General features: G+C 38.8%; 1 long non-coding RNA gene across 1 annotated transcript; it reads right to left on the bottom strand.

Annotated features, from left to right (window-relative positions):
* Positions 1–286: 286 nt before the first annotated feature.
* LOC121846780 lies at positions 287–4,862 on the bottom strand. Its single transcript, XR_006083707.1, has 2 exons — positions 4,355–4,862; positions 287–2,526 (listed from the first exon to the last, which is right to left on the bottom strand). It is a non-coding gene; the product is annotated as an uncharacterized LOC121846780 (long non-coding RNA).
* Positions 4,863–16,068: the final 11,206 nt, after the last annotated feature.

A 16,068-nucleotide genomic window follows, 5' to 3' on the forward strand; every position in this document is an offset into this window, starting at 1 on the left:
CCTGGTAGAGTGTTTACCACTCCACCATGCTTGAAAAGTGGGATTGATCTGGTTGATCCATTTGTTTGTTTCTGTTTTCAGTAGTTGAATCCTTTGACATGGGATTGATACTGATTTTCATACTAAGAGGTACCTAGAGTCTGTTGATTGGTCGTTCATTTGTTGAAATGAAATCAAGCTGTATTTGTACAGCACATTTCAGACATGAATGCAACACAATGGTTTCACAGGAAAATACAATGAAAATAAACAGAAGTATTTAGTACACAACAAACAGAAGACTAACTGAAAGACTAATGAGCACCCTAAGGAAATGCCATTTATTAAAATATTAATTGGATGGAAAAATCCAATCCAAAATACAAGCTTGTTTTATTAGGAGGGGCTCTGAAAGTCACTATGGGGGTGTCCACTGAAAATTGACTAGTAACAACAACTGGGACCTAAAAGACACCCACCATGAGACCCACATAATCTGCCCAAGAAGAGGAAAACTAAAGAAAAACCCACACCAAACTTAAAGACAGGAAGCAAAACAAAAAGGTGGAGCACCCTGATCTTCCTAAAACTCACCAACTTCTAGAACTCTAGTCCCCTTGGAACGAGCCCAAACAAAACTCATCTCCAATACGGAAAAACGTGCAGTCAAAATAAATTGTGATCCATGGCAACTCACTGGCTAAACGCAAAACACAAACATTTAGAGTGCCCACTCGTGAGACAATCAGCAAGTTTTCCTTAAAATGAACATGTCTGATTTCAAGAGGAAACTCCTGCAATATCCGTAGTAACTTTCCACCTCACTGCGGAGCTTCTCTCTTTTCAGGGTTCACTCGATAGGCATGTTGTTGGATCGGGGCCCAGTCCCCAATGTCACGCTCTAGTACATTTGGGTTCGCACATCTGAGAATGAACCCTGATATTCTAGAAGCAGGGCAACAACGTCAATATAATTGTACCAAAAAATGGTCTGTTGGTTGCATAAATAATTATGAATACTAAATGTTACATAAATTGTTAAAATGAAAATCAAATGTTAATATTGGCAATAATTCACTTAATGGTGAGGCATGGAATTATAAAACATGTATCTATACACAAACATCTGCAACAATTATCAATGGGGGAATCAGGATGTATATGCTATTGAAACTAACACAACTAAAAAAAACTGAAATGGGAGATATCTTTTACCTCACTGGTTAGAGGACAACCTGCAGAAGACAGTCAGCTACATTTGGGAGTGATGCGTTTAAATTTAGGGGTTACTAAACAAAGGAACGCAACACTTATTTGTCATAACTCATCGATATCATGCTAAAATCATTTGTGCGAGAGGTGGGAGATGAGGTTGCATGTCCTGTTAAAATTAACAGCTCAAAAACCACACGGAATCCGGGAGTAATGTGTACATCCCTGGTTAGAGGATAATTTGAAGAAAACAGCTCACCACATTTTGAAGTGTTGCATTTTGATTCAAGTGGGTCACCAATGTGGTAAGTGTAACCACTCTTTTTTTGTTAGTCACTTTTTGTTAAATTATAAATAATACTCTTCCAATTCAGAGCCTGAATTTTTCCCCTGAGGTTAATATCCATATCATGTTGAAATCAATGGAACAGGGGACAAACGTTTAGGTTTCTACATTGTGACATCAATAAAATACTCCTACTACAATGTTAAAACATTCTACAATGTGACATTATTTCATTGATATCATGAAACAAGTCCTTCATGTATGTATTTTCTGATATTTGATAAGAGATCTTTTATCAGATTATGTCTGGTCACAGCCATGAGATTTCTCTCGTGTGTGTTCTCTGGTGTATCTTCAGATGGCTAGATGTTAAAAAAATTTAAAAAATTTAAAGCTTCCCACATCGAGTACAGCCATATGGTTTCTCTCCTGTGTGTGTTCTCTGGTGTGATATCAGGCTGCTTAGATGAGTAAAACTATTCCCACATTGATAACAGATATATTTATCTCCTGTGTGTGTTCTCTGGTGTAATATCAGGCTGGTTGAATTAGTAAAACTATTCCCACATTGAGTACAGCTATAATGTTTCTCTCCTGTGTGTGTTCTCTGAAGAGTCAGATTGCTCGAATTAGTAAAACTCTTGCCACATTCATCACAGCTATATATGATTTCTCTCCTGTGTGTATTCTCTGGTGTGATATCAGGCTGCTTAGGTGAGTAAAACTCATCCCACATTGATCACAGCTATAAGATTTCTATCCTGTGTGTGTTATTTGGTGTACAATAAGATGGCTAGATGTATCAAAACTCTTCCCACATTGAATACAGCAAAAAGGTTTCTCTACTGTGTGGATTCTCTGATGAATTTTAATGCCTGCTGATGAGGTGAATCTCTTCCCACAATCAGAGCAGTGGTGAGTTATCTTCCCTGCGGGTCTTTACTGGTGTTTCTTGAGGAGTTTTGATGTGGAGAGACTCTTCTCTGCCTTGTCAGCATCATGAGGTTGTTGAGGCTCTCCAGAGGATCCACGATAGTCACGTCTCTCTCCTGTGTGAACAACAAGTCATACAAATGGTTAAAGGCCCACAACAGCAGAAATCCATTGCAAAAGGTGATGCCAACAGCGTAGCCCTGATGTTGTACAACAATTGACGTCTGTAATGAATGTAATGATTATTTGACATTTGTCTTAAAATGAGCAACAATAGTCATATTTTGTCTTGTTTTCACATTAGTAGTAACATTGATGATTGTGGGCTAGAAATAAGTTATTCATGTTGAAACTCTAAGCAGTGTGCCAGAAGACTTTTGGTCTCCAATATAGGCCTCTTCTGAGTTTGCTAAAATTGTATGCAGTATATCTGCCTGGAGCAAAAATGGTGAGCAAAGATTTGAGTTTTTCACAATGTATTCTGAATGTGAATGGGGGAAACTCAGGGGAGTAACCTCCATTTCCAGGTTGCTTATGAGTGCATTTCACACTACTTTGGATTATAATTGTAAGGCTCATTTGAATGTCCTGCTAAATATAATGTTTGTGTCATCATTGCAAATCAACTGATTTGTACTTAAAAAAAAACACTTCAACCAGTAAAATGCTCTTTGGCTAGCTTTTCCATCAGCCTGACAATGAGGGTTTGTACACTGTTTGTCAAATTGGCCCATAACTTCACCTAACAATAACATAGACCTACTGTAGGACCCATAACTTCACTTAACAACAAATATAGGAAAATAGCTCTGTGTGTTGTACAAGAGCCTATCCACCAAGGAACAGTTCTCTACACATTATGAGCTAAGTATCTCTGTGTCCAAATAGACTAACGAGACCCTACAGTAAATCAAGCAGACAATAACATTATAAACATACATTTGTTAGGGATGTTGGATCCAACGTGGAGCACGGCATAACTGTCTTGACCAGAGTGAAGAATGAAGAAGCACTTTGGTTGTTGTTGCATGTCGTGATGTTTGTCATATGACTGTCAATTCAGAGAATGATTTCCTGGATCAGCTGGTTATAGTTGAACATGTGACTGTAACTAAACATCTACAGTTTTAAGTATTATGTGTAATTATTGAAGAACTGCATTAATGACAGTATCCATTTGGGTGTTGTCAATAAAGTTAGGGTGACTCTCAGTTAAAACCATTGGATTTAGCAAACTCTGAAATGATTTAGGATTTCTGTGCCCATGAAAACTGTTTTCCCAGCGTAATATAAGGAGCCACTAAAAGTGACGTAGGTAGAGTGCATTTCAGAGATCTGAATACAAAAAACTGTACTAACAGGAAAATAACCTAAACCACAAGGCCAAATCTACACTGGAGGAGCTTACCAAGATGACATTGAATGTTCCCGAGTGGCCTAGATACAGTTTACACTTAAATCATCTTGAAAGTCTATGGCAAGACTTGAAAATGGCTTTCTAGCAATGATCAACAACCAACTTAACAGAACAGGAAGGATTTGAAGAAGAATAATGAATATTCACATGAAGATCTGTTGCCGATTGCATGACATCACGACTTCCCATCAAGCCAACTCCCTGAAGGTCTTACTATGACATCCCTCACTCCTTCATGTCTGCAAAACACTATTTTGCTCAAAACATTTATTTGTTTCCCTTTAGTGTGTTTATACTTTACTGTATTTATATATCACCTTTCAACAGGAAACGTTTTTTTAATCACTGGAGGACGTCCTGAACAATTCCTACAGCACAAAAACATATTCAAGTGTAGAATGCCCTTTTAAAAATCACATATTACTTCAACAACTGCATAGTTTTTGTCCCTGTTTTATTAGAGAGTACTCACTGTATTTACTGGTGTTAATCAGATCAATGCCCCTGTTTTATAAGATAGTACTCACTGAATTTACTGGTGTTAATCAGATCTCCAGTCTTCTCTTCTTCGTCCTCCTCTAATGTGACAGTAATCTCCCCCTCCTCATCCTTCATTCCAAAAACGTCTTTATTTTCTTTCACTTCATCCTCCACTCCAAAAACTGCATCTTCCTCCTTTTCTTTCACAGTAACATCCTCCTCCTCTTTCACTCTGAAGGCGTCTTTCTCTGTAACGTCTTTCTCTTCTTCTTTCACGGTAACCTCCTCTTTCACGAAAGCTTCTCTCTGTCCAGCAGACCTTCTCTTCTTTAGCAGGAGAGTAGTTTAGTGAACTCACGGACTAGTGCTAACTAACTTAACCAGCTAGTTGATTTAGACCGTACATAATAAATTAAATGGGATAGCTAGTTGTTTCCACATAAGTATGTTTAAATCATAGTGGCAATTAAACCACGAAATTGTCTAAAGAACTTGAAAGTTCCGACTTTGTTGGCTAGCGAGCTACCGAGGTGGCTGCAGTTGTTGAAGACATGTTCCGTCCACTAGATTACACGTTACACTAGAAACATCTCCTGAAAGACACATATCGCCATCTGCTGTCTGAAGGGAGTGAACGCAGTTGAGGAGGGAAAACTTTTTTTATTTCTTCATTGAATTATAATATTATAAAGCAGTTTAGGGAAACGTTTTTCTCTCTCCATTAAATATGAATATTATACATATTTATATTATACATATTATACATATACAATATTATACACGTACAAAGAGCAACAAGTGTTGTTTGATTAGTTCAGATTTTTTTTATGAGAATTTAAAACAAACTACATCATTTTATTTATTCATTTATTTTTATTTCACCTTTATTTAACCAGGTATGCTAGTTGAGAACAAGTTCTCATTTACAACTGCGACCTGGCCAAGATAAAGCATAGCAGTGTGAACAGACATCACAGAGTTACACATGGAGTAAACATTTAACAAGTCAATAACACAGTAGAAAAAAGGAAGGAGTCTATATACATTGTGTGCAAAAGGCATGAGGAGGTAGGCGAATAATTACAATTTTGCAGATTAACACTGGAGTGATAAATGATCAGATGGTCATGTACAGGTAGAGATACTGGTGTGCAAAAGAGCAGAAAAGTAAATAAATATAAACAGTATGGGGATGAGGTAGGTAAATTGGGTGGGCTATTCCACATCTGTATTTCTGATTCAGTCAAATAACTGGATATCAAAATAAGCCCCTAGTTATTGATACCCTTGATAAATATGAGCAGAAAATGTAGGAATAAAATAAATAAATAAACTTTACCCACTACCTGGATATTGTAGCCCAAAACCTGGTTACCTCTCTGCTAGGAGGCTGAAACTTGGTCATAAGTGGATCTTCCAGCAAGACACATCAACGTCCACGAATAAATGGTTAATTGGGCACAAAATCACATTTTCCTATGGCCATCTCAGTCTTCGGACTTGAACTCCATTGAAAACCTTTGGTTTGAATTGAACAGGGCAGTCCATAAGCGCAGACTAAATAAATCAAGGACCTGGAGAGATTCTGTTCAGAGGAATGGTCTAAGATCCCACCCAATGTGTTCTCTAATCTCATAAAACATTTGAGTGTCGTTATTCTCCCAATGGGAGGTTGCTGAATTACTGAAAACATGGGTGGCAATAATTCAGACCCCTAACTTTTGAGAATTACATGTTAAACTGTATCTCTTTCTCTGAGCAATTGTCTTGGTATAAAATAATATTTTTATTTTATAGAGTTGTTTATCTCATCTTTATCAAGGTTGTCAACAATTTTGTCCTCCACTGTATCTCCACACTGCTCCTACATGGTGTAACAATAAATAATGTAGATGTATATAATGAACAGACTAGGATTACACTGCTCCTACATGGTGTAACAATACATCATGTAGATGTATATAAGGAACAGGCTAGGTCTACACTGCTCCTACATGGTGTAACAATGCATCCTGTAGATGTATATAATGAACAGACTAGGTCTATACTGCTCCTACATGGTGTAACAATACATCATGTATATAATGAACAGACTAGGTCTATACTGCTCCTACATGGTGTAACAAGAGGAGGTTGGAGATCTGTTCAACACCAGTAAGTACTGTCTCTGCAGTCTTTGAACCAATATGCAGTAAAGAAAAGCAGGCCCAAACCATGATGCTGCCACCACCATGTTTGACAGTGGGGATGGTGTGTTCAGGGTGATGAGCTGTGTTGCTTTTACGCCAAACATAACGTTTTGCATTGTTGCCAAAAAGTTCAATTTTGGTTTCATCTGACCAGAGCACCTTCTTCCACATGTTTGGTGTGTCTCCCAGATGGCGTGTGGCAAACTTTAAACAACACTTTTTATGGATATCTTTAAGAAATGGCTTTCTTCTTGCCACTCTTCCATAAAGGCCAGATTTGTGCAATATACGACTGATTGTTGTCCTATGGACAGAGTCTCCCACCTCAGCTGTAGATCTCTGCAGTTCATCCAGAGTGATCATGGGCCTCTTGGCTGCATCTCTGATCAGTCTTCTCCTTGTATGAGCTGAAGGTTTAGAGGGACGGCCAGGTCTTGGTAGATTTGCAGTGGTCTGATACTCCTTCCATTTCAATATTATCGCTTGCACAGTGCTCCTTGGGATGTTTAAAGCTTGGGAAATCTTTTTGTATCCAAATCCGGCTTTAAACTTCTTCACAACAGTATCTCGGACCTGCCTGGTGTGTTCCTTGTTCTTCATGATGCTCTCTGCGCTTTTAACGGACCTCTGAGACTATCACAGTGCAGGTGCATTTATACGGAGACTTGATTACACACAGGTGGATTGTATTTATCATCTTTAGTCATTTAGGTCAACATTGGATCATTCAGAGATCCTCACTGAACTTCTGGAGAGAGTTTGCTGCACTGAAAGTAAAGGGGCTGAATAATTTTGCACGCCCAATTTTTCAGTTTTTGATTTGTTAAAAAAGTTTGAAATATCCAATAAATGTCATTCCACTTCATGATTGTGTCCCACTTGTTGTTGATTCTTCACAAAAAAATACAGTTTTATATCTTTATGTTTGAAGCCTGAAATGTGGCAAAAAGTCGCAAAGTTCAAGGGGGCCGAATACTTTCGCAAGGCACTGTATATTGTCGGCGGTGTCAGAGGAATGCCAACAAAATTGTCAGAGACTCCAGCCACCCAAGTTATTAGACTGTTTTCTCTGCTACCGCACGGCAAGTGGTACCGAATTACCAAGTCTAGTACCAAAATCCTCCTCAACAGCTTCTACCCCCAAGCCATAAGACTGCTGAACAATTCATAAAATCGCTACCGGACCCCCCCACCATTTTGTGCACTGCTGCTACTCGCTGGTTGTTTGTTAACTATGCATAGTCACTACGCCCCCACCTTCATGTAAAAATCAGAAACTTTCTGTCCAAAAATGATGCAGAAAATGAATCCATGCTTTTGTCACTTCTAGGTTAGACTACTGCAATGCTCTACTTTCCGGCTATAAAGCACTAAATAAACTTCAGTTAGTGCTAAATACGGCTGCTAGAATCCTGACTAGAACCAAAAAAATGTATCATATTACTCCAGTGCTAGCCTCCCTACACTGGCTTCCTGTCAAGGCAAGGGCTGATTTCAAGGTTTTACTGCTAAGCTACAAAGCATTACATGGGCTTGCTCCTACCTATCTCTCTGATTTGGTCCTGCCGTACATACCTACACGTACGCTACGGTCACAAGACGCAGGCCTCCTAATTGTCCCTAGAATTTCTAAGCAAACAGCTGGAGGCAGGGCTTTTTCCTATAGAGCTCCATTTTTATGGAATGGTCTGCCTACCCATGTAAGAGAAGCAAACTCGGTCTCAACCTTTAAGTCTTTACTGAAGACTCATCTCTTCAGTGGGTCATGTGATTTAGTGTAGTCTGGCCCAGGAGTGGGAAGGTGAATAGAAAGGCTCTGGAGCAACGAACCGCCCTTGCTGTCTCTGCCTGGCCGGTTCCCCTCTTTCCACTGGGATTCTCTGCCTCTAACCCTATTACAGGGGCTGAGTCACTGGCTTACTGGGGCTCTTTCATACCGTCCCTGGGAGGGGTGCGTCACTTGAGTGGGTTGAGTCACTGATGTGATCTTCTTTGGGTTGTGCCGTGGCGGAGATCTTTGTGGGCTATACTCGGCCTTGTCTAAGGATGGTAAGTTGGTGGTTGAAGATATCCCTCTAGTGGTGTGGGGGCTGTGCTTTGGCAAAGTGGGTGGGGTTATATCCTTCCTGTTTGGCCCTGTCCGGGGGGTGTCCTCGGATGGGGCCACAGTGTCTCCTGACCCCTCCTGACCCCTCCTGACCCCTCCTGTCTCAGCCTCCAGTATTTATGCTGCAGTGGTTTATGTGTCGGGGGCTAGGGTCAGTTTGTTATATCTGGAGTACTTCTCCTGTCCTATTCGGTGTCCTGTGTGAATTTAAGTGTGCTCTCTCTAATTCTCTCTTTCTCTCTTTCTTCCTCTCTCTCGGAGGACCTGAGCCCTAGGACCATGCCTCAGGACTACCTGACATGATGACTCCACCTGGCCGTGCTGCTGTTCCAGTTTCAACTGTTCTGCCTTATTATTATTGGACCATGCTGGTCATTTATGAACATTTGAACATCTTGGCCATGTTCTGTTATAATCTCCACCCGGCACAGCCAGAAGAGGACTGGCCACCCCACATAGCCTGGTTCCTCTCTAGGTTTCTTCCTAGGTTTTGGCCTTTCTAGGGAGTTTTTCCTAGCCACCGTGCTTCTACACCTGCATTGCTTGCTGTTTGGGGTTTTAGGCTGGGTTTCTGTACAGCACTTTGAGATAACAGCTGATGTACGAAGGGCTATATAAATACATTTGATTTGATTTGATGTACAGATTACCTCAACTAGCCTTTACCCCTGCACACTGACTCGGTACCGGTGCCCCCTGTATATAGCCTCCACACTGACTCGGTACCGGTGCCCCCTGTATAAAGCCTCGTTATTGTTATTCTCATTGTGTTACTTTTTATTATTACTTTTTATTTTCGTCTACTTGGTAAATATTTTCTTCCTCTTGAACTGCACTGTTGGTTAAATTAGCTTTTGCACAACTCCCACTTTCCACAATGTTGACATTCTAAGAATTAAATAGATGTGCTAAGTCATCTGTTTTTGTAAACTGAAGCATATGGGTTCAATCCTTGTTCGACGTTTATGGAAGATAGCTGATATTATGGAAATGTACTTTCATTAGAACAGTGTGTCGTGTCTTTACTATCATTAAATAAAGACTTTTAGTTTTTTAAATCAAAGATTCTCTGTAATTGGTATTACACTATTAAACAGGTTAATCATGTAACTGTAATTAACTAGGAAGTCGGGGCACCAAGGAAAATATTCAGATTTCAAAGTTATAATTCCTAATTTAACTTTTCAGATTTTTTCATATCTGATCAATAGTCTTCTGATTAATGAATTCTTCTTTCCCTCACGTTAGTCTCATTCCAAACGTCAAAAATGGTTGGTTATCTGCACGAACCCAGTCTTCACTATGAGTCATCCATACATCAATTGTGTTCAATCATTCATTTACTAACTAAGTAATTCACAGAAATGCATAAACAAACAGTAGATAGTTACAAGGAAATGATAACGGATTTTCCCTAGTGGGATAAACCGGCATCGCGGCTTGGTGTACAAAGGGAAGTGGGGGTCGACTGAGATGACAACACACAGTTGATAATTATAACAATTGAAATGCTAATCCTTTGCACATGAACGCTCACGCATTTGGGAACAATTGCAATCAATATATATATTTACGCTCAGTGTGTCGTCAGGGTCTCTGTTGAAAAGTTTGTTTCTGTTGGAGAGTTTGTCCGCCGCCTCTGTCGTGGTTAGAATGGATAGTTCAGAGTGACATTCATTCATGTTGTTATGGAAAGATGTTTCGGCGATTGTCGGTCTTCGCGTTCAATGGTAGCTACTAGTAATTAATATCAAAGACTTATTCTTATTCTGTCGGTATCGATAGTCTAACCTCTCTGGGATATGTGGGACGGTAGCGTCCAACCTGGCCAAAAGCCAGTGAAAATGCGTCAAATTCAAATGAATTACTAAAAAATCTAACTTTCATGAAATCACACATGCAAGATACCAAATTAAAGCTACACTTGTTGTGAATCCAGCCAACATGTCAGATTTCAAAAAGGCTTTCTGGCGAAAGCAAACGATGCTATTATCTGAGAAAATCACTATAGCAAACAAAGAGAGAAAAGCACATTTCAACCTTGCACGCAGAAATAAAAATATGATTCATGTCTAACCTATGACGAGCTTCTTTTGTTGGCACTCCAATATGTCCCATAAACATCACAAATGGTCCTTTTGTTCGATTAATTCCATTGATATATATCCAAAATGTCCATTTATTTGGCGCATTTGATCCAGAAAAACAAACGTGACTACAAACGTGACTAAAAAATATCTCAAAAATTAATTGTAAACTTTAATTTCAAACTACCTTTGTCTTACAACTTTAGGTATTTTTTAACGTAATATTCATTGCATGTTTTCGAATTCCCAAAATAAGGGATTCATGAAAAATGGAATTATCTGTTACAACTATGGTACTTATTGAATGTATCAATGAGCGCTGTTTCCGCCCGGGTTCAAACCGGGGACCTTTTGTGTGTTAATTCATTACCCATCATTTATACTTGTTTGTTCATAACCCATCATTTATACCAGTTAATTCATAACCCATCATTTATACCTGTTAGTTCATAACCCATCTGTAAATGGTTTTCTTCCTGGGAAGTTCAGGAGAATCAAAATACCTGTTAGTTCATTAAGCATCATTTATACCTGTTAAAATAACCCATAATTTAAACACTATACAAATACAAAATAAGAAAACGTGGCAAAACCGAAACAGTCCTAACTGGTGCAGAGAACAACATTTATACAGGAAACAACCATCAATTATACCTGTTACAAAATACCCAAAGAATATGGCTTAATAAATCATGGTTCCCAATCAGAGACAACGACAAACACCTGCCTCTGATTGAGAACCATCATTTATACCTAGGCAACCACAGACTTACCTAGACATCAGTTATACACTGAACACAACCCCATAATTCTAATAAACCCATTTAGACAAGACGAAACACAATAAATCACCCATTCACACCCTGGTTACCCAAAATAATAAAGAAAACAAAACCCCCCAAAGTTCGGACTCCATCATTTATACCTGCACACCTAAACCCATAGGGGAGGGTCTGGGTGGGCGTAACCCATCATTTCCACGGTGGCCTCTGGTGCATTTACAAACCCCACTACCAACATAGTCTTAGTCCGTTAGTTCTAAGCATCAATTATAGTGGCGACCTTCATAACCACCGACCTTGGCCTAAGAACCCTAACAGAGGGCCCCACTGGACTGAGGGGCAGCTCCGGACTGAGGGTTAGCTCGGGACTGAGGTAGCTCAAGATTGAGGAGTAGCTCAGGACTGAGGGGTAGCTCAGGACTGAGAGGTAGCTCAGGACTGAGAAGTAGCTCAGGCTGGTTGACGGCTCTGGTGGATCCTGGCTGACTGGCGGCTCTGGCAGATCCTGGCTGACTGGCGGCTCTGGCAGATCCTGGCTGACTGGCGACTCTGGAAGATCCTGGCTGACTGGCGGCTCTGGAAGATCCTGGCTGACTGGTGACTCTGGAAGATCCTGGCTGACTGGCGGCTCTGGAAGATCCTGGCTGACTGGTGACTCTGGAAGATCCTGGCTGACTGGCGGCTCTGGAAGATCATGGCTGACTGGTGGCTCTGGAAGATCCTGGCTGACTGGCGACTCTGGAAGATCCTGGCTGACTGGCGGCTCTGGAAGATCCTGGCTGACTGGCGACTCTGGAAGATCCTGGCTGACTGGCGACTCTGGCGGCTCATGACAGACGGGAGACTCTAGCAGCTCTGGACAGACGGGAGACTCTAGCAGCTCTGGTTCATAACCCATCATTTATTCCTGTTAGTTCATAACCCATCATTCATACCTGTTAATTCATAACCCATAATTTATAACCCATAATTTGTACCTGTTAATTCACAACCCATCATTTATACCAGTTAATTCATAACCCATCATTTATACCTGTTAATTCGTAACCCATAATATATACCTGTTGGTTCATAACCAATCATTTATACCTGTTACTTCATAACCCATCATTCATACCCCATAATTTATACATGTTAGTTCATGACCCATCATTTATACCTGTTAATTCATAAACCATCATTTATACATGTTAATTCATAACCCATAATTTATAAGCCATCATTTATACCTGTTCATTTATAACCCATCATTTATACCTGTTAATACGTAACCCATAATTTATACCTGTTCATTCCTAACCCATAATATATAGCTGTTAGTTCGTAACCAATCATTTATACCTGTTAGTTCATAACCCATCAATTATACCTGTTACTTCATAACCCATAATTCATACATGTTAATTAATAACCCATCATTTATAACCCATCCTTTGTACCTGTTAATAAACAAAGCATCATTTATACCTGTTAGTTCATAACAAATCATTTATACCTGTTAGTTCGTAACCCATCAGTTATACCTGTTAGTTCATAACCCATCATTTATACCTGTTAATTCATAACCCATCATTTATACCTGTTAATTCATAACCCATAATTTATAAGCCATCATTTGTACCTGTTAATTCAAAACCCATCATTTATACCAGTTAATTCGTAACCCATCATTTATACCTGTTAATTCGTAACCCATCATTTATACCTGTTAATTCGTAACCCATAATATATACCTGTTAGTTCGTAACCCATCATTTATACCTGTTAATTTATAACCCATTATTTATACCTGTTCATTTACAAACCATCATGTATACCTGTTAAATCATAACCCATCATTAATACCTGTTAGTTCATAACCCATCAATTATACCTGTTACTTCATAACCCATAATTCATACCTGTTAATTAATAACCCATCATTTATAACCCATAATTTTTACCTCTTTATAAACAAACCATCATTTATACCTGTTAGTTCATAACAAATCATTTATACCTGTTAGTTCATAACCCATAATATATACCTGTTAGTTCGTAACCCATCAGTTATACCTGTTAGTTCACAACCCATTATTTATACCTGTTAAATTACAACCCATAATTTATACCTGTTAGTTCGTAACCCATCATTCATACCCCATAATTTATACATGCTAGTTCATAACGCATCATTTATAACCCATCATTTGTACCTGTTAATTCACAACCCATCATGTATACCAGTTAATTCGTAACCCATAATTTATACCTGTTAATTCCTAACCCATCATTTATACCTGTTAGTTCATAAACCATCATTCATACCTGTTAATTCATAACCCATAATTGAGAACCCATCATTTGTACCTGTTAATAAAAAACCCATCATTCATACCAGTTAATTCATAACCCATCATTTATACCTGTTAATTCATAACCCATTATTTATACCTGTTTGTTCATAACCCATAATTTATAACCCATCATATGTACCTGTTAATTCATAACCCATAATTGAGAACCCATCATTCATACCAGTTAATTCACAACCCATCATTTTTTCCTGTTAGTTCATAACAAATAATTTATACCTGTTAGTTCATAACCCATAATATATACCTGTTAGTTCATAACCCATCATTTATATCTGTTAGTTCATAACCCATCATTTATACCTGTTAATTCGTAACCCATAATATATACATGTTAGTTCGTAACCCATCATTTATACCTGTTTTTTCATAAAAAAAATAATTTATACCTGTTAGTTCATAACCCATAATATATACCTGTTAGTTCATAACCCATAATATATACCTGTTAGTTAGTAACCCATCATTTATACATGTTAGGTCATAACCCATCATTCATACCTGTTAATTCATAACCCATAATTTATAACCCATCATTTGTACCTGTTAATTCACAACCCATAATTTATACCTGTTAGTTCATAACCCATAATTGTCACGCCTTGGTCTTAGTATTTTGTGTTTTCTTTAATTATTTGTTCAGGCCAGGGTGTGACATGGGTTTATTGTGTTGTCGTATTGTTTTTTTTTGTAGGCATTGGGATTGTGGCTGATTAGGGGTGTGTCTAGCATAGGCTTGGCTGCCTGAGGCGGTTCTCAATCAGAGTCAGGTGATTCTCGTTGTCTCTGATTGGGAACCATATTTAGGTAGCCTGGGTTTCACTGTGTATTTTGTGGGTGATTGTTCCTGTCTCTGTGTAGTGTTCACCAGATAGGCTGTAATTAGGTTTTCACGTTTCGTTTGTTGTTTTTGTATTTATTTAGTTATTTTCATGTATCGCTATTTTTTCATTAAAGAACATGAGTAACCACCACGCTGCATTTTGGTCCGACTCTCCTTCAACAGACGAACGCCGTTACAATAATTTATACCTGTTAGTTCCTAACCCATAATTCATACCTGTTAATTCATAACCCATCATTTATAACCCATCATTTGTACCTGTTAGTTCATAACCCATCATTTATACCTGTTAGTTCATAACCCGTCATTTATACCTGTTAGTTCATAACCCATCATTTATACCTGTTAGTTCATAAACCATAATTCATACCTGTTAATTCATAACCCATCATTTATAACCCATCATTTGTACCTGTTAATAAACAACCCATCATTTATACCAGTAAATTCATAACCCATCATTTATACCTGTTAGTTCATAACCCATCATTCATACGGCCAGCTCTAGGAAGAGTGTTGGTGGTCTTGGTGGTTCCAAACTTCTTCCATTTAAGAATGATGGAGGCCACTGTGTTCTTCGGGACCTTCAAGGCTGAAGACATTTTTTGCTACCTTTCCCCAGATCTGTGCCTCGACACAATCCTGTCTCAGAGCTCTATGGACAATTCCTTTGACCTCATGGCTTGGTTTTTGCTCTGACATGCACTGTAAACTGTGGGACCTTATATAGACAGGTGTGTGCCTTTCCAAACCATGTCTAATGAATTGAATACCACAGGTGGACTCCAATCAAGTTGTAGAAACATCTCAAGGATGATCAATGGAATCAGGATGTCTGAGCTCATTTTCGAGTCTCATAGCAAAGGGTCTGAATACTTAAGTAAATACATTTGCAAAAATGTAAAATCTGTTTTTGGTTTGTTATTATGGGGTATTGTGTGTAGATTGATGAGGGGAAAAACATATTCAATTTTAGAATGAGGCTGTAACGTAACTAAATGTGGAATAAGTGAAGGGGTCTGAATACTTAACAAATGCACTGTATACCACTGGCAGAATTTTCTACTATTGGCAGTTTTGTATACAGTCACGTGATACGTGGTATAGAAAAGTCCAATCTTAGGAGAGTACTTGGGAGGCACTATACTGTGTGTCTGCAGGTGTCTATCTAGTCAAAACCACTGATACAGGAGCCCCTCCACCCTCTGGTGGGATGGACCATGTCTACAGAGAAACTTAGATTCAAATACTTAGATTTGTGTGTATTGGTTATATGTTGTGAAATTGTTAGATATAACTTGTCAGATATTACTGCACGGTCGGAGCTAGAAACACAAGCATTTCCTTACACCTGCAATAACATCTGCTAAACACGTGTAAGTGACCAATAAAATGTGA

The sequence above is a fragment of the Oncorhynchus tshawytscha genome, linkage group LG07 (genome assembly GCF_018296145.1).
Source record: "Oncorhynchus tshawytscha isolate Ot180627B linkage group LG07, Otsh_v2.0, whole genome shotgun sequence".
NCBI classification, from domain to species: Eukaryota; Metazoa; Chordata; class Actinopteri; order Salmoniformes; family Salmonidae; genus Oncorhynchus; species Oncorhynchus tshawytscha.